We start from the raw sequence: 25,016 nt of genomic DNA, 5'->3' as shown, positions 1-25,016 counted from the left end.
AAATTTCCCTCAGTTATTCTTAATACGAGCGGGTTCTACTTTTGAGGAGGATGGAGTGGAATATGAGATGACAACAGATTTCAGAAAGATTAAGTCGACTTAAGGCGCCTGGAGTTCTGGTGCCGTAATGTCGCCAATGCTGAAACGTTAACTTGCGTCCTCGATAGTGGGTACAATACGTAGGAGATAAATTCGAACAAACAGACATTTATTAGCATTTTCATCAGCATAAATGTCTCCGAAAATATATCGGTCTGAAAAAACTTATTTAACGTAGTCAAAAGTACTTACTTTCCAAAAAGGATGGTATCATAAATCCGAAAAATTACATTTTTCTCTTGAATTCAATTCAAACCATTCAGCGAAGGCCTAAAAAATTTATCTCCGAAAAAAATTCTGCATCCATTTATCAGACGAAAAATGGACTGAAAAAAGGCCAGTGTACGATTACCAAACGTTACACATTGTCCAACATTGAAATATCTCCACAGTTTATAACATCCCCAGACAATATTGGTGCAATGTTTAAAACTAGACTAGAGAACGTCAACGAGTAAATGTGACTATAAAACACACTTTTCCACACATGCGGGAAAATCAGGATTAGATGTAAGGTCAGATGAGACTAAAATCATGGAATTTATATGTGTAATTAGTTCACTATTGTTGTTGTTTTCTTTGCGGCTCTTTTCTACTCGTTCTCTCTTGTGTGTCGAAAGCATGATGCTTAGTGATTTCGTCCCTCCCACAATTTTCTGCCTCATTTTTATCATGAATACATGTTTGAAACGATTAATTGACTTGATATGCATTAATCCTGGATATAAAGTGGGATACCATTCAAAGTGTCTCTCCCTCTTCTTTCGTCTCTTTTACGAGGGGATATTTGTGAATGCTTCGAGCAAGGTCAAATCAGGTTATTACTGGAATTAGGAATGTTGTTGGTAAGGCTGAACCCAGTATTCAATGATTAAATTGAGCTCAAGATTATATTTATCTGCACTTTGTGAGTTTACTTGTTTCAAAATCACTTGAATGGATATCTTTGAAAAAGTTGAAAATCTAAAGTGGTCAGCGACCTACTTCTCCATATTTAGATATCCTGCCAAGACACTACCGGATACACTTTGTGCAAGATAATAGTTTCCTACTTAAGCTTAGATAATAGATTGTGGTTTTCTTTAGATGTCGATAGTATAATATTTTCCGACGATTGAAGTCAGATAGATGCCATTTAAGGAAGGAGAGCTTACAGCCAGTTGAAAATCTGGAATTTATTGTCAAAATTGATGCATTATTCATCGAGAGAAGTCGCCTTAATAAATAAAACGGAATTTTTGGCACGGTGGCAAAAAAGCAAAGTTCCATTAGTCCTTCCTTACTTTAAAAAGGGTTTCTATTTTGTGGGACTTTGGATCTTTCGAAATACAGAAGTAATAGTGGTGAATATGAAAAGTAAGAAATATGGGAAATATGGAAAATTATTTTTTACAAAATAATAAGACGTTATGCATCGCATTTCCACGTAACTACTTTGTATGGGTGCTGCATAAGATTTTCACATTTTCCTTTATTTTTTCATTGTGGAATTTTCGTCGAGAGATGATAACACTGATTTGATCTATTGTGAGAACTATATAACATACTATATGTTTCCAGTAAATTCTCTTCTAGCATCAAACGACTTGTGCCTGGCGTACTTTGAAAGATTTTATCATTATTCATAAGAATATGTTTCACCTCCATTTTCTTTGCAAAAATTGTTTTTGCTGATTGAGGAAGTACTATGTTCGCATCCTCTTAATGACAGACTGCTCCAGACTATCCTCTTTCCCGGTTCTGTTCAGCCCAAATGCAACCCGTCAAACACTGCCCAACCTCTGGTCACGCAAAGCCGTTTCTTATCATTTTCATCAACGGTATAATCCAGTTATTGCGTTAACCAGAATCTAAACCTTTAAGATATCCTGAGGGATACCTCAAACCAATTGCATGACATAATTGAAACCGTTAATTAGATAAGAAAACGGGAACTCCTGTAAATTAGCAAAAATGTTTTCCTTCCTCTTCTAGTCCATCATGATTCGATCAACTTCCCATCCTGGTATTCCTCGAAGTATTTCGTATTGCGGACCTAGCAGAAGTGTACGAAATAGGTCGATATATTTCCGACGCATTCGCTCTCGACTTCATCGGGACCAAGCTTACGACCAAGGGAAGTGGCGAGCTCCATCAGATGAGGTCACTCCACTAAATAACAGGATAAGAGTTAAATAAAAAAAAGAGAAGAAAACGGAGGGGTTGGTGATTGAAAGAACCTGCCTACATCCATGACCGCACCGCAAAGATCATGGTCGCCCTACCATCTAGAAGGGAAAAATGCTTTGAAAATAATATCGAATAAGAAAGTAATTGGAACCGGTAAAAGACAAATAAGGTACAAAACCTTAAAATATCCATTTTTCAAGTCATCTGTATCGATAGAAGTGACAATAGGCTCCAAGTCAATTCCTACCTAAACATAGTACTTTTAGTTTGATGATTTCAGGCAAATGTTTGGTATCAAAACTGTCTGAACTGTCCGCCCGAAATAGATGAATTTTTAATCGAAATCTTGGAAAGGGTTTTCTCTCAGGCATAGTTGAAAATTAGTGGTGGCAGTCAGATCTAATAAAGATACATTATGATTCTAGTGTAGTCGACCAATATAAAAAGCGCTTAAATTTTAAAACGAATATTTTCAAAAATGTATAGGCAGTTTACTATCAAAATTCAGGCTAATAACCAGAAAAGTTCTTCCCGTTATAAGCATTACATAATATATAAAACTTCAACGTATGGAAGCGCGACCTCAAAACGTTAAATCCACTTTTCTGCGACAATTTCAGCAAGTTTCTTTATTTAGTTAGTTGGTTGGTTTTGTCGCCGTGCAAAGAGCTCATGAGGGGTAAATTAACATTACACCATTTTAAAACCGTGAATTCTTTTATTAGTGTTCAGATAAGAGCTCTGAGATTTGGCCGCTAGAGCCCACCCTAAGGTCGTCCAATCTCCTGCTCAATGTCAACTGAAAATGAACACCGAGAAAATCGCCCAGACTATGTCGCCATCATGAGTGCATTTGTGTCTGGTGCGAATAAAATTGTAGGCTGCGTTTTTTTGGAATGATGAAGTTGTGGGCCAAGCCCCAAAAGGGCGTTACAAGATCGCGCTGACTGCGGAAACGCGGCAATGGATCGATGAATGTACGGAGCTAAGACCCTTGTTGTTGGCTGAGAGCGAAGGGGAACGCAACCCGCTTAACTTCCGTTACCGTGAAAACATACGAGAACTCCAACGTATGTTGAATCATAAAATTAGTAATTAATTAATTAATCATATACCGCATAACGAAAGAACTTGCATTTTGATGGTCCTGTGAAGGACATGAGAAAGTGGAAGGAACAGTTCACCACGATTCTGAATCGTATAATATACGGTAAAGTCCCATCTTTTATGCATGATATGACAAACCACCGTAGGATGCTGATACGGACTGCTCCTCCAAACTTAAACGGAGTAAAACCGGCAGCCTTGAGGATTTCCCTGCGAAACGTTTCCGCGCAGTTCCCCAGAGTTGCTATCCCCAATGATTTGTGCTGGGAATATGAGATTTTCCCCAGTGAATGCAAAAAAGGAATGACAATGCTGAATGCGACAATTGGAGGTATTTGCGTGGTTTCTACTGTCGCGAAGATGTTAAGTGAAATCACTCTAGAACGCATCAAGGAGCACTACCTGCTGCCGTGTAAAGCTTCAATGGACGATGATATCTTTCGTCAAATATTTCGACTGCATTGATAACATCCCAGCGCAGATCACCATACAACCGCAGATCATCTAGATATTGACACAGCCAGACAAAAGCAGACATCCATGATGCCTGCAATTGGAACCCAGAGCAACAAGATTGAGAGACTAACGCTTTACCCCTTCAACCATCGCGGCGCCACTTTACTCAATTAAGGAATGAAAGGACATACTACGTAGCATGTTAATATGGGTAGTTCTTTCAAAACAAAAGTGAAAACATCGGAAGAAGGCTTGTGGATCTCCACGCAGGGTCTGAAAAAATGCTATGGCCTCAACAAAAACTATTATCGACAACACACGCAAATCACTCGAACGATTTAGATGCCTCAGATCTCTTCCTGCTCTCTAGAAGAAAATGGGTGCGTATCCCATTAGCACGAAGTAAAACGCAATACCACAACGGCAGCAGTAATAGTTATCAAGGAACACGATTTTAAAAGGTACTTTCAATACCAGTATTTTAAAAATAGAATGTTTTTTTTTTTTTTAAAATCGGTTTTCAGGGGTGTCCCTTTGTACACTATCCTGTTACGACATTCTATATATTGGGTTCTAAAAGCTAAACTCTGGACGATTCTGAATTGGTAAAATCGAAAAGAATTAATTCAATTTTAATCAGATCCTAGGTATCGATTTTCGCATTATCATTTACGCTTATTTAAGAAGTATGGATAATTTTACATAAAAAAGAATTTGTTGCAAACAACACATGTCAGCTGAAGTGCCGAAAACTCAAGCAGCGAAGATAATATGAAGCAATGCTGGAAATTCAATTCTCTTTGCTTAAGTTCAAAGTTAATTGTGTAACAAACATCGTAATGAACCTGAAGTGTTTGCCATTCGAAATCCGTTGTTATCAGCACGTTTACGTACTTCTCAGTCAGAAGGTTGCTGATTGGAATTGGCGTCGTTATGATTGAAAGTCTAGGCCACCTACTTCAGTGATCATACAATTATGACATGTAGGTTTTTAGGTTAAAAATTAAGTGGGAAGCATTTCATTTTTCTGATAAAGCTTAGAACGGGAAATCTGATTCACATATTGTTTATGCATCTTCTTTAATTCACACTCAATTTTTTTAAAAATACTGCTGATTGCTTCTTCCTTTGTGGGCTTAGGGCCATCGTATAGACACGTGCCAAGAAGCGCACAGACCTTTCGAAACTATCAACCATAGCTCCATATCACCGCATATAAACTGAGACGCTCAACTTAGATACAGGGCGAACTTATAGTCACTACTCGCCGATTTTTCATAGCGAGGTATAGTACTTCCAATTTAATTAAAAAAAAAATGCAACTGGGGATGATCTTTTCACCAGCTAGACATAATAACAATCGTTAGCACGGAAATTCAATTGGATCAATGCCTTAAAATCTGTTAGAGCACTTCATTTTAGACCATAAGGGTACGCTTCAGGATTACAGTTTCCTGTATGAGGCAATGTGGGGGCAGGATTGCGGTCGCTTATTATTACGCTGATTTGACTCAGGTACTCAGGTATTCAGATTGACAGCTGAGTCGACTGGTATCCGACATAGAGTCACGATACAAATCCGCTGCGACCAGTGGGATTTTAATCGCAACCTTCTGTACCACCAATTTGGCATAAATTATGGTTTCTGGTTAGGATTCAATAAATTATGTACAAGCAAAGTTCTGTGGATTCAACAGCTGAAATATTTGCAGTATTGATAGAATATTTAGTGCACTTGCCGGAGAAGGAAATGCATTTCCAAATTGCCATCTTATTACAAACCTAAATTGAAGCACACCGGCCGGAAGTTTACAAAGGCGAAAGTAGCCCCGTGAAAGCCAGGGTTCAGCTGCTTTCAACTAAGATAAAGTCCCTGAACGTTCCAAAAATGGAATCAAAAGACTCGATGCATCATATACCCATACCAGACGACAGCTTTCACATAAAAATTTTATTTGACACAAAACGTAAGGAATAATGAGATGGACTCTACTTGATTATTCCTTTTAACCATTTTTTGAGGCTCCTAAAGCAGCAGAAAATAATGATGTTTCAAAAACCCACAGATCTTCCTTTTCGCGATACCGCAGACAATAGGTTACTCACTCTTTGAGTAAAAATCCTTTGGCTTGCAAATACTTTCTTTGCGTAAATAAAGTCTTATTACCACTTTATCCATTCACATCTAAATATAGTGTTCACAATTGGAAATAATGTTCTGTAATTATTTGGGGCATGCAATAGTCCTTTAAAGGATTCAACTCAGATTTCTGACCAAATATAAATTCAATCATCTAAGGATATATTACAAAGATGCAACATACATATCCCGTTTGATAAAATCCATACATACCAATCCACTCCCTTTAATCTTTTGAAAAATGTATCTATTCCTAGCAACGAACAACTCTAATTACGATAAATTAAATTTAGTCCAGAGCAAGTGCTGAATTTTTCCAATGGAGCGAAAAAAAACCTACGATATAATACCAGTTTCGGCTTCACACTGTGCTCGTAATGGATTCTAAGTTGTTAATCGAATTCTACTTAGGCTTTACCAAGCTATTAGTTCCCATGCTCCCAATTTTCGTTTCAAATTGTAAGTCTAATTAACTATCGGCCAATAGTGTCAATATACTCCAACGTAAATGGGGTGTGAAAATCACTTTACATCATAGCGGGGGAGTTTTAATAAAATTTGAATTAGAAGAAAAAAAAAACGATAGAAAAAAGATATATTTAAAACAGTAGTAAATGAAGATAAATTATTGTATTGAATGCAAGATAAATTAGCAGGCGAACGACTTAAAGAATTCGATATCTTTAGATCTATAATCTGCCTACATCAGGAAAAATAATAGGGAAAGATAATCTGAGGTATTTGTATTTTGGAAAAGAAAATAATTAAATAGTTCGCATTCTGGGGCTATGGATAATTAGCCGCTCGAGCGCGAATATTTCATAAAACATTATTTTCGTATATAGCATTTGCATTGATTCAACTTTTCATCTTTTTACCAAAAAATATTTCCAGATTATCAGAAAAGGAATATGATAATATCTTTACATTAAAATCAATTTTCAATATTAAAATATTTGCAGAAGATTCTTCCTTTAAACGGGAAAATCATCATGTAATGCTGTGTAGGAAGCCCGATATTTTCGAATAATTTACGAACTGTTTTGAGATGAATGGAAGGCATAAATGCTTAAGTTAATTTTTCAGAAAATATTAAAGTGATTGATGTGCATATTTGTGGAGTTTTCTCAGAATTTGAAAGGGATTAATGTGTATATTTGGAAATTGATTTAGAATGAATTAATATGTAGAGTTGACTGGAAGCAGAAAAAAATCATTACTGTTTGGATTTCAATTTTTAAAAAATTTATTATTTTAGTGTACACCTTAGTCGAAATCGAATGCTAAGCGCTCCAGGTACCAAAGATTTTGTAAGTTTCTGACAGGTGTACAATCAATAAATTTGAAAGTACATAGTTCGAAATTCGATTGAGCAATATTTCTCGAGACTCAGTTGACATGATATTTTTTAGTATGCCAAATATCGGAATCTTATGATGTTAGAGTGCAATGACTTCATACGAAACACATGATTTTAATACTCTATAAATTTCTTAAAAGTAGTAGGATTTACACCAAATTTTTTAGTACCGTGCCCCACTTTATACCCTGTATTGCTACAAAATTCTGCGCCACTAGGGTGAGCTTAAAGGAAATTTTCCAGTTATCGTGGTATACTATTATTGACTACATTAAGGGAAAAATTTGCCCATTTGCTCCCTCCCTCTTGCTTAACCTGAACGTAAGATGATGTGAATTTCGTGTCAATAGGTACAATCGTTTAGTAATGAAGTGCACAGTTAAGTAATGCATTTTCAAAACCAATGATAAAGCTTTGCTGATTTTCACTTAATAAAACACTTTAAAGCTCCAGAGTGATATAAGGGTGAAAACTCAAGTTTTTGAAAAAGTGGGCCATGAAGAAACATTAAGATATTCGCATGTTCCCCAAACATACACGCTGAATGAAATGAATAAAATTAACCTCATACAATTTTTGAATAATTACTAAATGGGAATGCTGTGTCTATTTTTCAATGGTGCATTGTTATATGACCAACGAAGGTTATTTAGATTGATAACCTACTTAATATGGATACAATGACATTCTACAACCATATCGTTCCTATTGAGAAACTTCCTATAATATGATAACACGTACATATATGTAGATTGTGCAATTTTCTCGAAGGCCAAGGGCCTATTCGGCTTGTCCCGTCATTGGAAAAGAAAATTTATAGAACATGCTTTCTTAAGAAATTCATTCAATACACAAAAAACATTATTTGACTTTTCTCTGCCTATTGTATCTTTGCCAAAAAAAAGACAAAATTTTATTTTTTAAATGCCGAATAATGAGTTTTTATTGCTCATAGATCGGTATTTCGAGGATCAGTTGTCCTCTTCCTTTCTTATAAAATAAGTCGAAAAAACGGCACACATAACTGAAGAGCTTGCACTTTTTACACAGAAACTAAACAAAGGCCTTAACCATTGGCCAGAACTAACAAATTATGTACAAAGAATTGTATCAACTAATCTACAAGGAGAAGCGCGATCGAACGTAGTTCAGAAAACTATTCTACACAACCCGTTCGAAATTCCATCAAATCTCAGAAATGCCTGCATAACCAAATCTAGGCTTCGTGATTACAGCAATCAAAGTCAAAAAGCACTTCATGGGAGCAACCACAGTCACATGAGATGAGTTTCACATTAAAAAATCCCTTACGATACGCAGGCTAGAAAGCGGAAGGATAACAGTTGGACACTATGCAGAGTATGGTGCAGGAAATGCGCTAAAACCAAACGTATCTGCTACAAGTTTTTTCATAGACGAAATGAATTAACTAAAGATATTCGAATTGCACAAGTTCCTGTTAGAAAATTCTATAGATATAATGAACGTAACGTAATAAGGAGTTATACGATTTACTACACTAGTCATAAGCAAATCAAAATCCATAGGACACCGACATCTTGATCAAATTTCGCTTTAAACACTTCGTCAATCCGATTTATAGAAGCTCTATTCACCTCCAAAGAATAGTTGCTCTCAAAACATCGATGAAGTTATCGAAACCTTCAACTAATAGGGCTCTAAAGCATCCACACTCTGGTGAAGCACGAGAGTAGTTCGAAAATTGACGGGGACATTGGAAAATGTGATTAATTAGGGAATAATGCGAACTGAAGAAAGTGGCACTTCTAAAACTGGAGCAAAAGCTCATCAGTGGAACTACAAAACTTCGGACTTCCCTAAAGTTGGATAAAGAAAGAGCCTTACCAGTGTTGCTGTACCAAGCTCTGATAAAACTAATATGGACTTATGAAACCCAGATATGGAAATTAGTAAGCCTTTCAAACATTGAATCGATACAACGTACGCTTTCGAAGATTTGTTTATTTCACATATAAAACGGAACGGGACCTTTAAGTCTAATATTTTAATTCATGTCAACAGACAATATTTTCGACATACCCACCCCCATAGTGAAAGCAATCAAAAGAGAACAATAACAACATTATACTTATTCAACTGTTTTTCAACACATATGCTTGTCAAAAGACGTAAACCTTGATCAAATTAGCTTAAGGCATATCTAAGCCTCTTCAGTTTTACTGGTTGCAAGGCTGACAAAGTTGCAGGACTACGCTTACGTTCTTACGTTCAGTTGCGGTGATCTTACAATAAAAGGTTGATGACAAGAGAAGAAACATCATAGTTACCGTTGTGTATCCTCCATATTCTCTTGATCCTTCGCCAAAGCGAGAACTAGGCGATTTTGTAAGGTATAAAGAAACAAGTTGGTTTGAACTCCTGATAGATTGTGATGCGAATGCTCAATATATTTGTGCCGAAAGTATTGTATTTAAATCCTACAAGAGCTAGTGGCTTATTTACTTCAGGTGCCGATGTAGAACGTGCCTCAATGTTTGTTGTGCTAAGGAGATATGAAGTAATTAGATTTACATTTTATACTTCAGATATATACTATAGTGGTGTAATGGCTGGAGGACGCTAAACGAAGTTTCACTATGGGGTCACCGTTACTAGGAATTCACTTCGATTATGCATGAAAAGACTGTAATACAAACATGGAATCAATGAAAATAACGAAGTGCGGCTTTGCAAAGAAGCGATAGACAGAACAGAACAGGCTTGCTATATTACCCGGGATAAGTGCAATAAAACTATTCCCTCATGGAACTGAGAACTACAAAGACCCAGGAAATCAATCAAACGACTTTTGAATGTCAATGAGAATGAAGACTCGTTAAACTACAGAAGCGTGAAAACTTGCTGGTGTTTCGAAACAAGATTGCTTTAGAACATGATATGAGGAATTAGGAATAGAGTTTTCATGGCTATGCAGAGCTCTCAAACGGAATGAGTCGACCAAGCTACATATAAGAATATGTAAGACCAAATGCGACTTTCAAATACATCAGAATAGAGTCAGTGCAACTTCTTTTGGTAGTTCATAATCCGGGAAAACAAATGATTTGGTTGGGCGGAATAAGCGATTTCAGAAAATCTTTCGATGTTAAACTATTGCAAGGGAAATACTAAACGATGATTAGCATTGAAGAAATAAGCACTGTTTTATAATCCTTGTCCTATGATGCTAAGAGGAGGTATAGAAGGCCCATAAGAAATATTTTCTAATAGCTGTAGGGTACGTGCCGGTTAAGATATTCTTATCAACACCAAAAATCCCAAAAAAGAATGACTATTCAAACGAAAAGGATTTTAGATAAATTACCTTAAAATCATTTTCGCGAAAATGCCCGGAGCGACATGTTAAGCATCACATTCCAGAGAAAACGTTCAGGTTATAGCCACAAGTGAAACTCGATGTGCTCAGCAGCGTGCAAAGTCCTATGCGCCTGCACTTTATTCCTTGATTTTCAAGATTGAGAATGCAATTCTGAAAAGTGAGTACTTGGTGGGAATATTCGTGAATATTGAGTGGAGTTTGACTGCGCGCCTTTCCGAAAATTATGTGATGCTACCAAAGAGCATAGTCTCGGCATTTTAGTTAATTGGGTTTATGTTATGCTAATGCAGTGACTGTCGTGTGCTGAAGTAGATATTATTCTCTCTTCGGCAACTGAAGCATCTAAATGGTGCCCCTAAAGAGGTGTGTCATTACCACTTTTGTGGAGTATGCTGATTGACCCACTACTGGGTGACCTGCCAGAGCTGTCAAGATATTCCCAAATGCATTCGGATGACGTGGTTGTTCTGACTATAGATGAACACCCCATAGGCATAGACATAGGTTTTTAATAAATCAACAAAAAAAGGAAGCTGAACCATCTTTGACTTCATAAGCCTTTAACTTCTTTGGAGAAGTGAAATAATGAGAGTTATTCTAAATAAGAAAGTTGTTTCGATTAAACACCTAGATGAAACCAGTTCTCACAGTTTATAAACTGTGCAGGAAAATTTTAGAATTCATATGGCTATCCTCAGGTCCATATTCGCCCACGCATTTGTGGTGGGGTGGATCTAGGCTAGCCAAACTGCAAAGAACTGTAAGGAACCAACAACTAAGAGGGGGAGCAGGTTACCCATAAGGACAAATGATAAATATTAAATGCTACTAAAGACACCAAATTTTTCATTGGAAAACCATACAAACATTCTACAAAGTTTTTCGCCTATGAATACATCAGAGAGCAGTTTTTGGGTACTGATGGACTATACTTCAAATATGGTAGGAAGCATCGCATTCACTAAAGCAAATCTTATCGACCATAAACGATGCTGAGATATTCCATTATGCGGTATTGGGCACAATAGACTAATACGGTGTGAGTCCTCATGACTGAGCGTCTTTTCTACCCCATATACACTAGCATACACACATACATAATTTAAGAAACTTATCTCTTGAACACTGATTTACTTGGTGTGATGCTGATTGACAGCAATGCAAACCTCAGTAATCTTTAAAATACAGGTTGCATGGTGTTAAGCGGTAAATATCAATGTGAAGCATATTGCGATTGATCTATATGACCCAAAAGAAGAGCAAACACTGCAAGCATCAGAAGGGTTGGGGCTCAAAACTCCCGCTAACCAGAAACAAAAATAGAATCTATACGATGTTTCTAATAGTAACGACTGAATCCGCCAGCCTATCAAACGATTTTCATAATTTTGGGAAGCTTTCCTAGCTGATAAAACATAAGATTTAATCGATTGATTTTTCCTCGAAAAATAGAGATGGCATTCCCAAATCTATCAAGAATTCCTTCTAATAGAATCCATCGAGATTTATATCGCAGGGGATGGTCAATGGAACTGCATAAGAATATACGATCAAATATCAAGGTATCAACTTACTCAGTAGTAGTAAGTATCAAATAAGGTAGAAATAATTAGGAACGGTGGCTTATAAACAGAAAGGAAAGAGGAAGCTGTTAGGATGTCACTTTATTGGGTAAAATCGGGTATTTTGAAAGGGTGGATCAAACCCTTTCTTATAATTTTAATATTTATACTTGAGTAGAAATATTCAGTTTCATGATTAGGAGACAAAGGTTTGTGGATTTCTAGCAAGAAATGTAATGTTGACCAAAATGTAAAATCGTCTGAAAAAAAACAGTAGCTGGACAACTAAACTGTGACTAAAACAAGGCAGGCAGATAAATCACATGTGATCACATCTAGTTTTAGGGGATGGAGAAGAAGAAGACCATTTGCACATTATCCACCTATTGATCGACAGCGAAAGGACACAATTATCTGCAAAAGTGGCGGTCACACAACTTACAGTTTGTGGAAAGACCCTAATGTAAAATGGAATTAAGTCTGACATCACGCCAACTTATATGAAACAAATTAAAGTTAGGAACAATTTGAGAGTAAGTCAGGAGAGAGACCCTAAAAATTAGAGCTTATTTTCGTTTGGACAGTATCAATTGTGAATTTGACTTTAGGTAGATTGACTTTTAGGGTCCAAAACTTAACAAATTTCGAAAAAGAATTATATGTCAAGCAATTAATGCAAAGTAATTTTGAAGTTATAGCTTATATAAATTTTGTCCATCAAGTGACTGTGTTAATCACTTATCGCGCAATTATTCTTTCAATGGAATAAAGGCGTCTTTGTAGGCATAAAGTGGCAATTTTCTATTTATTTTTAGATTCAAAGATGGGTGATAAACGACCTTTTCAATTTTTTTAATCCATAAAAGTATCTTCATAAATTTTATCGGACCTCTTTTTTGTGAAAAGAAAATTTGTAGGATGGAGAATAGTATAAGTAGGAATTCCTTGTGGTTGCCTTAAACCACTATGTGGAGTACAGTGCTCCTACGCGCCGCGCGGAATCCTTTGAAGATGTAGAAACCCTTTCTTCGAATAGTGGAATCAAGTTCGTTATCCAATAGAAACGATTTATGAGATGCAAATTTCATTGGCATGGATTTAATTTAAATTTTGTAGTGAAGATTTTCTTTCAGCCCTCAATACACTGTATAATTACCTAACATGAAAAGTGCTAAGACAAGAAAGATTGACATTTTTTATTTATTTTATTATTAATTGTCAAGAATTATAGTAGTATTTCTGTTCATTATTTAAATTAATTTGTTGGGAAATACTTTCAAGTATAAAACTTGGAATTGTGAACAAGTCAACCAAAAAGATTTGCATTTTCATCTCTACCGGAAAAACAACCGAAGGCACAAATTTGTTCGTTCTTTCAAATCCGAACATTCTCAGATTCCAAGTAAATAAGCGTCAGAGGACAAACATTTCAAGGGGATCCACTTGTTGGTGGCGAAAATGCAATACATACAGAAATAAATTGAACAAGGTTGAGGTTATCATCCTGTGATGATGAAAGTAGTTGCCTTGAGTGATATTCTAGGAAAAACGGAACGTGACAAGTCAATACCGTTGATGGAAAACAATTTGAGTGGAAATTTAATCTAAAGTTATTTTGCTTTTGTTGAATTCGAAACTATGACAAACACTTTGTAATGAAAATATTTTTTTAAAAAAATACACTCTACGTCTAAAATGTTACTCACTTTTTTTCTGGCGGTTAATTTTATAAAAGGCACAAGTCGACATTTTAAGTTTGAAACAAATTTTTAAAAAACTTCTAGTAAGAATTTAAAAGGCCTCTGAATACTCTCAGTGTATGCTAAAAACTCTATTGGCACTTTGAGGAATTTTAATAGTAATAGGCACGATTGTGTTCAACCGGTTTTATAGAAATATTCAACTCATAATTAAAACTTTACAAATAAAATCACAAAATATACTCCTTAGCGGCTATTTTTAAGGCACAGCAACGTCTTTTATAGATAGTAGATATTCGAAAAATATTGAAAACGTTCATTAAAACAAAGCAGATAACACTATTAACTTTATAAAAACAATTAACTATGAGCACTGTCACAACGAAAACTAAAATCTTTTAACTTTCAACAAATTTATCTTAGATTTTATTCAGAGCGAGGACAGAACAGTTTTAGAGTTAGTAAAGTTAAAAGTAAAAAAATAACTTTAACTGATTATACAGAAGAAGTAGAGGAAAATGAGAGAGAAAAGTGTCCTTCCTGATCTGTGGTTAGGCCTAGAATGATGTCCTCGAGGGCTCGCATCCACGGGCTTAGGTTGCCGTGGAATCACCAAGAACCGCGTGTGAGAATTTTCTGAAAAACTGTCGCCGCAGTCGTAGTCGTTGTCGTCGAGAACTTCTACACTGGATTATGTTTTCCCTTTTTTGATACGGACGCACAGAGAATCGTCGTTGTCCTCTGTGTGTTTTCTATGCCATATCCTTTACGGCGAAAAAGAGTTTTCCACTATATTTGCGCAACTATACTCTCTATGTTGTATGCTTGACACACACATTATGTACGTAGTCAAACAATCGTGGGACGTATGGAGCACAATACGACGACCCTTTGCAATGTCCTTTTTTATCGTTCTCGCTCTCACTGCTTTTCCCTTCGCATCCTTCCTTTTTGTAAGCCATCGCTACTACATTCTACCCCTCCTATCATCCCTCCGTCGATATACTACAGTAGAAATATTGGGGGAGCATCGGACACACAGTATGAAAACAATTTCACCATAACATTTCCACACATTTCTCTTCGCTCCTTGCACAAATCACTGCGAATACGAGCGTAACTAGAAGAGTAGAGCAAAAGGATATCAATGGGGAAAGGGACCTGGATTGAATTGAATATATGCACTATAAAATTTTTCATGTACTAAGTCGAAGGGATGCCGATGATATAGAAAAGCGACCGAGAAGATAATGATGATTTTGTCTGTTGTTGTTGCGTTCGTTTCAGACCAAAATTGCGAATATTGTGTGTACAACTTTCATATAACATGGTTTGAATTAACACAAAATGATATAAAAAGAGTGGGGTAAATATTTGAAGTGGACAGTCAGATATGGTTGTTGGGGGGAATGAATTCTAGCGGAATTCACTTCCATCCTATTTTCGAATAGTGCATCGTTTTCGGATATAAGTAAAGAATGTATGCGTGACTTTATATGCATATGGTTTCCCTTTCGTTCCCTTCGGAGTAAATAAAGACTTCTGAAGGACGATAAAATTTATAAACATCCCAAACTTCATCGAGAATAAAATCTCAAACTACCATTTCCGCAAAAACTTCCCAATATCCATGATCCTTTTCGTATGCCTTGGTAACCAGCATTGATTGACTGTGTATAGGACTAATTGTTTCAAATAACCTGTGAACACAGGATTTTATTGTTTATATTTAGCCCGCAGATTGGATAATTAGATGATATTTTCGAGGGAAGTTTTGAAGGTATTCCTTGCTTCATAAATAAAGATAGGATTCAACTGATAAAACTATTAGGGAAATTTTGTTGTCCTCAATGAATATCGATAAAGTACATACGTATTCCAGCATTCATATCTTTTAAAGAATTAATCTAAATTTCCTAATTTAAATATGTACTCACCAAGCGTTGTGAAGGTATCACGTGAAGGAATGAAGCAGGTCAAATATCAGTCGTTTAGTTACAATCTGAAATGCAGAAAGGAACTCATAAATATTCAGTTAAATAGTAATAATGGATGAAGTTACTTTTCATCATAGTACAAAACGGGAATACAAAACTTATCTTCTACGTATGCAATAGAATCAAATCTAATTAAGCAACTATAAGGATAAATGGGTTAAAGTCACCTAATTCTTGCAAAGGGTAGTGGAACAAAACGAAATTCACTCTGATTTTAAAACACATCCACATCCCGATAGGAAAAATGTGTGAACATTTCATCACACGAGGAGCTAAGAGCAACCAGGCTAGGTGGTTTCATGCTAACACATTCCGTAGGATGCCATGGAGCCACCATCATATATATGTGGCGCCCGACAGACGGGAACCATACTTTTTGCCCATCGCCCTTGCCGCCATCGCCGCCGTATTAGCAACCTCCCGAAAAAATATCTCTCATGTTTTCCAACGGTTGTTTCTACACTACACAAATCTGTGGATAGATACTGCCACCCCCGAAAACCATCATCAACCCACCATATATTTTTATCTTGGTTGCAGTCAGTCCAGTGTCTGTTATGAGGGGGATGTTCAAGTCAAAATGATCAAGAAATTTTATATAATCATTATTTTGGATAGAGTTACCTGTATCTATTAATTAAGCGTGAATGGTATGAGATACGAGTATTTTGGCAATGTCACAACTTGTTCAGAAGGGAATTTTTGGACTGTGTTCAAGTGCCAGGGAAATAATTCTGATGTTATTGATTTCCTTAGAAGAGTGAGTAGGTCTAAGGGCGTGATACGTGTGAAAATTCAAGGACTTCTAATGAATAACACAAAGGTAGAGCTAATTTGCGTTTAGTAGCAAAGTATCTATTTATCTTTCTATTCAAATTCATTTGAAGATTCCAACGTATGTATATTGACTCTGGTGAGCACATTGACCTATCTGCCTAGTAACTATGTATTTGTACATGCGTCCTCACATCAGTTACTGAGGAGTTGATTTGGTATTCGTCTATATTCAGGTTGCAAGTTGTCTTCTCAAATGTTTGCTTGAGTGGACGTCTATGTTTTCCTTCGCATTGGTGATACAGGGACGCGGTTGAATGGTTCCTGCGAGACCCAGAATCTGTCATAACAATAAGCTGCATTCCTGAGTCGAATGAACTGCAGTTTATTGGAGAACTTATCATAATCAAATGAACTAATAGACAACTGGGTAGACGCACAATTAGTTCAAGCTAACTCAGGAAATTGTGCAGGAAGACAGGACATGGATCGTCGATATTCAGAAAGTACAATGCGAAACTTAAATGTTGCAGTATTCAACGCTAAAAGAGGAAAACTGTGAGCGTCAATGGAAACCAATAACCTTCGTTTCCAATAATTGGAATAAAGAAATAAGCCAAGGAAATCAGCCCTCACTTTACCAGATCGAGTCATCAATACAAAGTAAGCCGATCAAAACAGCCTAACATCATTTTCGCTGAAATTTCAGGAGAGACTGGTTGCGCGTCACATTCGCGAGAAGGCGCTAAAGTCGCGCCCACTAAGTGAAGACCAATATGCTTACCAACGTCGAAAGTCCTGTGAGTCTGCTCTTCATTCTTTGATTTCAAAGATAGAGGATGCAACTCTGAAAGATGAGTAGGCGTTGGGGGTGCTCGTGGACATTGAAAGAGCTTTTGATTGTGCGCCCTTCCAAAAGTTCTGCGATGCCGCCAGAGAGCATGGTTTGACGAAACTCTAATAAAGTGGATCTACGCTATGCTAACGCAGAAATTGTTGTGTGCTGAAGTGGGTGTTAATCACTACTTAACAATGGAAGCGACGAAAGGCTGCTTTCAAGGAGATGTGCTATCGCCACTTCTGTGAAGTATACTGACCAAATCACTACTATGCGAACTGCAAAATCTGCCAATACACGTTCAAGCTTATGCGGATGACGTGGCTGTGCTGGCTGTTGGTCGAGATCTCGGAATGGTGTGTAGAAATACACAACACGCCGTTGATTTGATTGACAGTTGGTGTCTCAGGCATAGACTTTCAGTAAATCAAAATAAAACCACTACCACCACCAAAAAGGAGGAAACTGAATGGTCTTTGCCTTCCAGAAATGAGGGGTACAAGCCTTTAACTCTCCGAAGAAGTGAATATCTGGGAATTATTCTAGACAAGAAGCTTCTTTGGAACAAGCATGTAGAGGTAAAGATGAAACGAGCTCTCACAGCTTATGGCCTGTGTAGGCGGACATTTGCCTCAACATGGGGACTTAGGCCTCAGGTAGTAATGTGGATATACCTTGCTATCATTAGGCCGATATTCTCTTATGCATCCGTGGTAGGTTAAGGTGAAACAGAAGAGTTTTCGCTGTAAACTAGCCACACTGCAAAGAACTGTATGTCTGGGTATCACCGGTGCCATGAGCATCACATCTGGCGCAACTCTGAATGCATTACTCAATTTGCAGCCCTTGAATTTATTTATTCAGAGCACTGCAATGAGAACAGCTCATAGACTAATTCGATTAGATCTATGGGAAAACAATGGACGTGGGGGGCACAAAGCATTGGAAGAGGCGCATCACAATCTGTAGGAAAGGTCAAGCTGCATTGAGGACGTTGAGTAGTACTTTGATCACTTCAAAAATCGTTCAGGAATGTAGAAACCGATTGAATTTCTAGGTACCTGGTCATTGTGGTGTAGAGGGAAATGAAATCAACTTTCCCCATGCCTGGACCGGAACCAGCAATTGGGATGTAGGTAGCATTGGCTGATGCTGCTATTAAAAACTGGGAATAAGCTTTCCATAATGACAGGTCGCGAAGCCTTAATGCTGCTAGAGAGACCAAACTCTTCCTGTCAGAACCAAACAAACACACTGCAAAGTTTATCCTGTCGAAAAGCAGGAAGACTTGCAGAAGTATTGTGCGCATTTTGACTGGCCATAATTCACTAGCTGGGCATATATTCAGAATAGGAATTATCCAAGATGATACGTGTACATCCTGTAATGAGGAAGCGGGATCCACGGAACATTTTATATGTGAGTGCCCCGATTACGGACGCATCAGACATTAGGTTTTTGGTGCTGATGTGCTCCAACTGCAGCGGATAGCATCACATCCACTAACGGAAATCCTGCGATACATAAACGAATCCGGGATATTACGTTAGACAGGGGAATCAAATACAATGGACCACTAAGGTCTGAGTGCTGAGAGGCTTTGCCTCCCACCCACCTCAAACACACACACACGCACATAAGCCGATCATGCGAAAACGGCGTCAAAAATTCTAGGAGAAAAGATCTTTGATAGTTGATAGCTAAACAAAATATTAAATGATTTCCTTTATTGCCTAAAATTATTTGTTAGAAATTAGAAGGGAACAGTTGGTTCCCGGAATATAATATTTCCAATTTCTGACAAATAATTTCAACTAACCCAAAAAGATCTTTGAATTCGGCGAGTTTAACAAAGATAGAAAAAATATACACCGGAAAATGCGGAGAATTATAAGGGATATAAGTTTGGTATACAGCAGAGTCAAGAATCTTCCGTCAGAACTTGAAAAGTCCGGAGATACATGAGAAGATAGATAATTTCTACAGGAAAGTCACTGGTGCAGTAGATGGGGGTCTTCCCCGGGTAATCTGTATCGATCTTATTGTGAAATCTCATGTTTGATGGCGTTTTTGTACTATTTTTTCCGAAGGAGGCGACTGTAGTGGGTCTCGCCGATGATCTGACCTTGCTTCTGGTTGCGAAAAATCCCGAGGATGTTAAAGTATACGAAACTGCCAATACAGTAAAATATGGTTGGAAGAGGTCGGGTAGATCTGGTGGAAGAAAAGAAAAATCTCACGAAGGAGCGCAAGACCAACATTCGGTTTGAAAATCATATCAATCACCTCGGGCTCGATCATCAAATGTTTCGGTCTTATGAGCGATTATATCAATTTTAATCACAATGACAATGATGATGGCTAACAAAAATAGATCAAAGCATAGTCGCGATTTTTTAGCCATGGAAACAAACTGCAAGAGGGCGACATCTTGCCTAGCTGCAATGAAAATATGCTGCGCCTTCAGAGCCCAACATTACGGAAAGTAAGATCCCAATGGACCTTCTCAATGGAATGGCTACTTGCAAAAGGCAACACAACATCATTTATCCGAACCTACCCTACTACCGAGTGACCTCTGAAGGATAACGAGAAACAGACCTACCTCCGATGGGAGGAATCAGAAAGTGTCGGAAAACTAGCATATGTCGCGCAGTCGGCTGAAAGATGGCAATTCCTTAAGCGGAATGGCGTTTTTTGCAAGAGCTATTTGAACAGATTCCGTGAGGTCGTGGTCCGGACCAGGACTACTGATGTGTGGAATAATGTAAAAAATTCTGGTGGTGCTGAATTTATGATAATAAATGTGGTTTCGAGAAAAACGTCTTTCAAAATTTGTAGGTCAACATGGCGCGTACTCTTCTATTTGCAGTAACGGCAAATATTTAAAATTTCGGTTCAAACTTTTACAGTATACTAATAACGTACTTACAGTACACTACTAATAAATATGAATGGAAAAATCGATTTCTGGAATCCGTCACACCCCCTTAAGTGAGAGGACTGGCTGGCACTAAACTCCGCAGTTAAAACAGACGAGTTTTCGAGGAAGGGACGTACGAGCACGTGGAGGGAAATAAACAGACCGCTGTGCATAGCCAGGGTAAAACTGTACACGGCCATGAGAGAATTCGGTAACCCGACGAAATTGATAAGACTGACTAGGCTGACCCTGACCAATGTGCGAGACCATTCGACATCAACAACGGTCTACGACAAGGGAATGCCCTATCATGCGTCCTCTTTAACCTGGCACTGGAGAAAGTGATCCGTGAAGCTGAGGTAAATGCGAGGGGTACGATCCTCTTTAAGTCCACCCAACTACTGGCCAATGCTGACGATATCGACATCATGGGATGAACGACCCGAGACGTACAAACTGCCATCATCCAGACCGAGCCGACGGCAATCGGGGCGAGATCTTGGGCTGCACATCAATGAACGCAAGACAAAATATATGGTGGCAAGTCAGCACCAAAATCCAACCAACCAACGTCATCAACCGCACTGGTCAAACGGAAAGAATAAAGATAGGAGACTACAACTTTGTGACCGTTGATAATTTCTCCTATCTAGGGTCGAAAATCACAACCGATAACAGCTATGACGATGAAATCCAGACATTTTTTACGGATATCGAATTGGTGGACCTCGGCGCAAAACCGGGATGTCTTGAGTTCCTTATTAAGGTAGGCCTAGACCGGATACCGGTAGTTGCACCGTTGATGATGATGTGACCGAATGTAGACATATGCATGTCTAAATCTTTCCACTTAATGACGATGTAAAAAATATATTTCCGCTAACATATCATTGAAAATCAATTTCAACCCAAAAGGCTAGAGTCTAACCTTAAAACTGTTCTTCGCCATTCTGTTCTGCACCATGGATACACTTCACTAGAATTCAATCTCAAGCTCTACTTCTTCATCCTGAAAATACCATATACTGTGACCATTATCGCCGCATAGGCTCCATGCATCTAATTCAATGCATATTCTTACTGAGGTCCTTAGTACCACATATATCGATACTATGCAGATCTTAGAGCACCTCTACTTTGCAGTCAAACTCTCAACAACACTTGTCGCTGAACATTCACTCTCCTTATCGAATTCCTTTTTTCAACCTCCAATAGCACTGATTAAGTACAGAAATAATTTCTCAATGGCAAAAGGACGTAGAAATGACGGAATGAATATAAATCTGTGAAATGAGTGGGAGCTAGGTTGTGTAAAGTGCAGGCAGTTAGATATAGGAAAAGGAGGGTTTAGCTGCGTATAAATGAGAAAGAAATAAACAATAGAATTTGCGAAATTCTTGATGTGCAGAATATGTCGCATTTGTGAGGATTGATGAGTGTCAAAGTTTACCAATTATCTGGGAAAATAATGGGTCTCGATATAAAGCATAAAAACTAATTATTAATTTTAGTTCGAGTGGGATATTGAGCTAGCGGTTTGTACCTCTATCGCAAGATGTGGATTTCCTTTGAATATGTCCAGAGAAGGAAATATGATAGCAGCCAGTTGTATTTTGAAACTTTGGAAAAGGCAGAACTATTGCTGATACAAATCCTCTATCTAAGTCTATTAATCTTATCAAAAAAAGGTAAATAAACAAAATTCGTAACCAAAACTATGTATATCACATAATAAGATACTGATCATATATATTGCTTTCTACGTTTTAAATGATCATAACGTATTTTCTATAAGTTCATGCTCGCTATCGGTTTATGATATTTAATCTAAAATTTCAAGACTTATACGAGCATATGTACATAAAATTCTACCCACCAATGGCGATTGCAAGTTTTTATCTTGTGGACAGATAAGCTTGTTCACTATTAGATAATATTTCGATTGGCTTGCTTAATTTCGGGTAAAATTACAACATATTTCTACCCCTGTCGGCCGTTCTTTAAAATAAACAGGAAAATTTAATTATTTCTTTACAAAAAAAAGCAGGAAGTTATTTTCCTATAAATAATAGTAACAATGATGAAATTGGAACTGAATTTCGCCAACAAGGAATAGAAAATTAAATAAGAAACCGAATGGATGTATTATCTGTAATACAATATTAATGACAAAATTAACCACATTCTAATCCACTCCAGATTGTCTACATTGACTGACTGAGGAACTACATAGATACTATTTTCTAAATTCCACAGCAATGAACGTTGCTTTCAAGCAGAGTTCCTGTACGCAATTCTGTCCTTTCAACGCTATCAGCCAATGGAGAACTGCGTTATGAAATTGCTTCACGCATTAACGCAACCTGGATGAAGTGGCGTTCCACAACTGGTTTTCTTTGTGATCGATGTGTCAACGAACGTCTCAAATCTAAAATTTACCGACGTCCGTCCTGTCGCCCTCTATGGTTCTTAGTGACTATAAAAGACAATGAACGCCGTCTGCGATAATGGAGACGAGGATGTTGCGTTGGTCTAGTGGCGGGACACGTTTTGATCACATTCGAAATGAGGAACGAGAATTCACTTCCCAAGATTGGTCTGAACATCGAAGTCGATGGTAAACGACTAAAAGGCAGGCTGAAACAACGGTTGCTTGATACGCTGGATGGGGATTTAAAAGTCTCGAGATTGCACCCAGATCAGGCATTCGATAGAGCCAAATGGCGAAACCGATCACGACGAGCCGACCCCGCTTGTGAACGAGACAAAAGTTGTAGAAAAGAGGAAGAAGTTTCCAAAAAACGACTTTGAAAATTGAGTCATTTTTCGAGCTGTCAAAAGAACCTTCAATTCGAATGCTGATCATTGTAAGCTTGAAACATAAGTGAACTAGTTCCCCGTAATTATGCACTCCTAGCTTATTTCAAATATAATTTAGCCACTTTGTTTGGAATCGAATGTTTGGAGTTTAAGTGTGAATCAAAGAAGGCATTTTTTCGCACTCGATATGAGAACAACTAGTTCCCGAAATGCTGTGTATGTTAGAATTTGTATTAAAATAAGACTTTAGGCATGAAGCACAGTCATCTCACAAACTAGATATAAATATCAATGTTTGAAAAAAATCAGTTCAAATTAGAAAGAAGGACAAAGGCCGATGAAGGTGGATTAGCAGGAAAAATAATAAGTATGTTATGGAAAATACATCAATCGGCATATAGAATAAAGGATTTGGTACTATTACACTAGTTTCTACGCAATATACAATTAAAATGAGAGTGTCGAAATAATGACGATATGATGACAGGATAACAATTAACAAACTTGAACTCTCAGAGGGCATCCGCACGGTCTCTTTTCCCCCTAATTGATTTTCAATGAGACTGTTCTTCAAATTCATTATCACCATGCTTAATGCCTTGCAAATGATAAGCCAACAACGTGGAACAACACAAAGACGAACACCAACGTCCATAATCAACGGAATCCTCCAGGTTTAGGGGGCGACATATATAGACCCAATAACGGTTCTATTTAAATTTGTGATAGATTTTGTTGCGAATAAATTAAAAAAAACTAAAGAGCTGATCTCTTTAGTTTTTTGCTGACGAGGGCAACATTATCCTAAACTTGAAAAAAAAGGCAAATCTGCGTGAAACAGTACACTTCATAGGAAGAAATCACTCTTATGTGCAGTATATCGTGCAAACATACATTACCGCTCATTCTACAGCGTCAAAGCAACGTTGTCAACTCAGCAAGTTGACCTTGATACGAATTAGAGAAAAACGAATTATTTGCAGTCAAAGAAAAAGAACTGTAGAACAAAAGCTTCCCAAATATGTGAAAACATAAAAAATTTGATTATTTAAAAATAAGCAATGAAATTCTTCATTAAAGTTATTATTATTTGTTATTTTGAAATAACTGAATAAGTACGGTCAGTGCAATCAAGTCACCACTTATATAAAAAATTCCTCTTTCAAGGGTATCGCACTTGTGGTCAGTTTCCTCATGATGTCAAGATATGCTGCACAACATGGAGCTTTCGTTGCTTTGCAACTCAACGTTCATAAAATACCTGACAGGAGGTTTCTCTAATTCACCTAACCACAAGAGCTGTAATTTGTTAATATAAGAACTGCCATTTGGTACAATCAAACTTTAAAGCTCGCTTCTGATATTGGCTATCATTGCAGTTTATTCGAACTTCTATTGATCGTTTTTAGCCTCTCATTTTAACTCTAAAATAAAATACAAATTATTACTTTTTGTTCACTGGAGGCTAAAAGGCAAAGATTCATATTATCATCAGCCAGTTGCTTCCATCATTTCAATAGACAAACTTTGAATTAGAATAAAGAATTCATGCAAATGCACAGGTCCTTGAGCAAACTCAGTCACGGCCTCAATTATGAATATTATCTAAACCAAAATATGTACACCTAAACTGCTATATAAACTTCTATCTCCTATGCCCCTTTTACCACAAAATCAAGCAAGAAAAATATATGTCCTCGCCTCACATCA

At 37.3% G+C, this 25,016-nt stretch overlaps 1 protein-coding gene across 6 annotated transcripts in view; it reads right to left on the bottom strand.

Moving 5' to 3' along the window:
• LOC119648236 (talin-2) overlaps window positions 1-25,016 on the bottom strand; it is a 108,485-nt gene that overhangs the window by 43,133 nt on the left and 40,336 nt on the right. For all 6 annotated transcript variants that reach the window (XM_038049860.1, XM_038049861.1, XM_038049859.1 and 3 more), the window contains one exon: window positions 15,892-15,956. The gene's annotated coding sequence lies outside the window, so the exon portion shown is untranslated. The remainder of the gene's footprint in view (window positions 1-15,891; window positions 15,957-25,016) is intronic.

The sequence above is a fragment of the Hermetia illucens genome, chromosome 2, assembly GCF_905115235.1.
Source record: "Hermetia illucens chromosome 2, iHerIll2.2.curated.20191125, whole genome shotgun sequence".
NCBI classification, from domain to species: Eukaryota; Metazoa; Arthropoda; class Insecta; order Diptera; family Stratiomyidae; genus Hermetia; species Hermetia illucens.
This window is presented reverse-complemented; position numbering and strand designations above follow the sequence as displayed.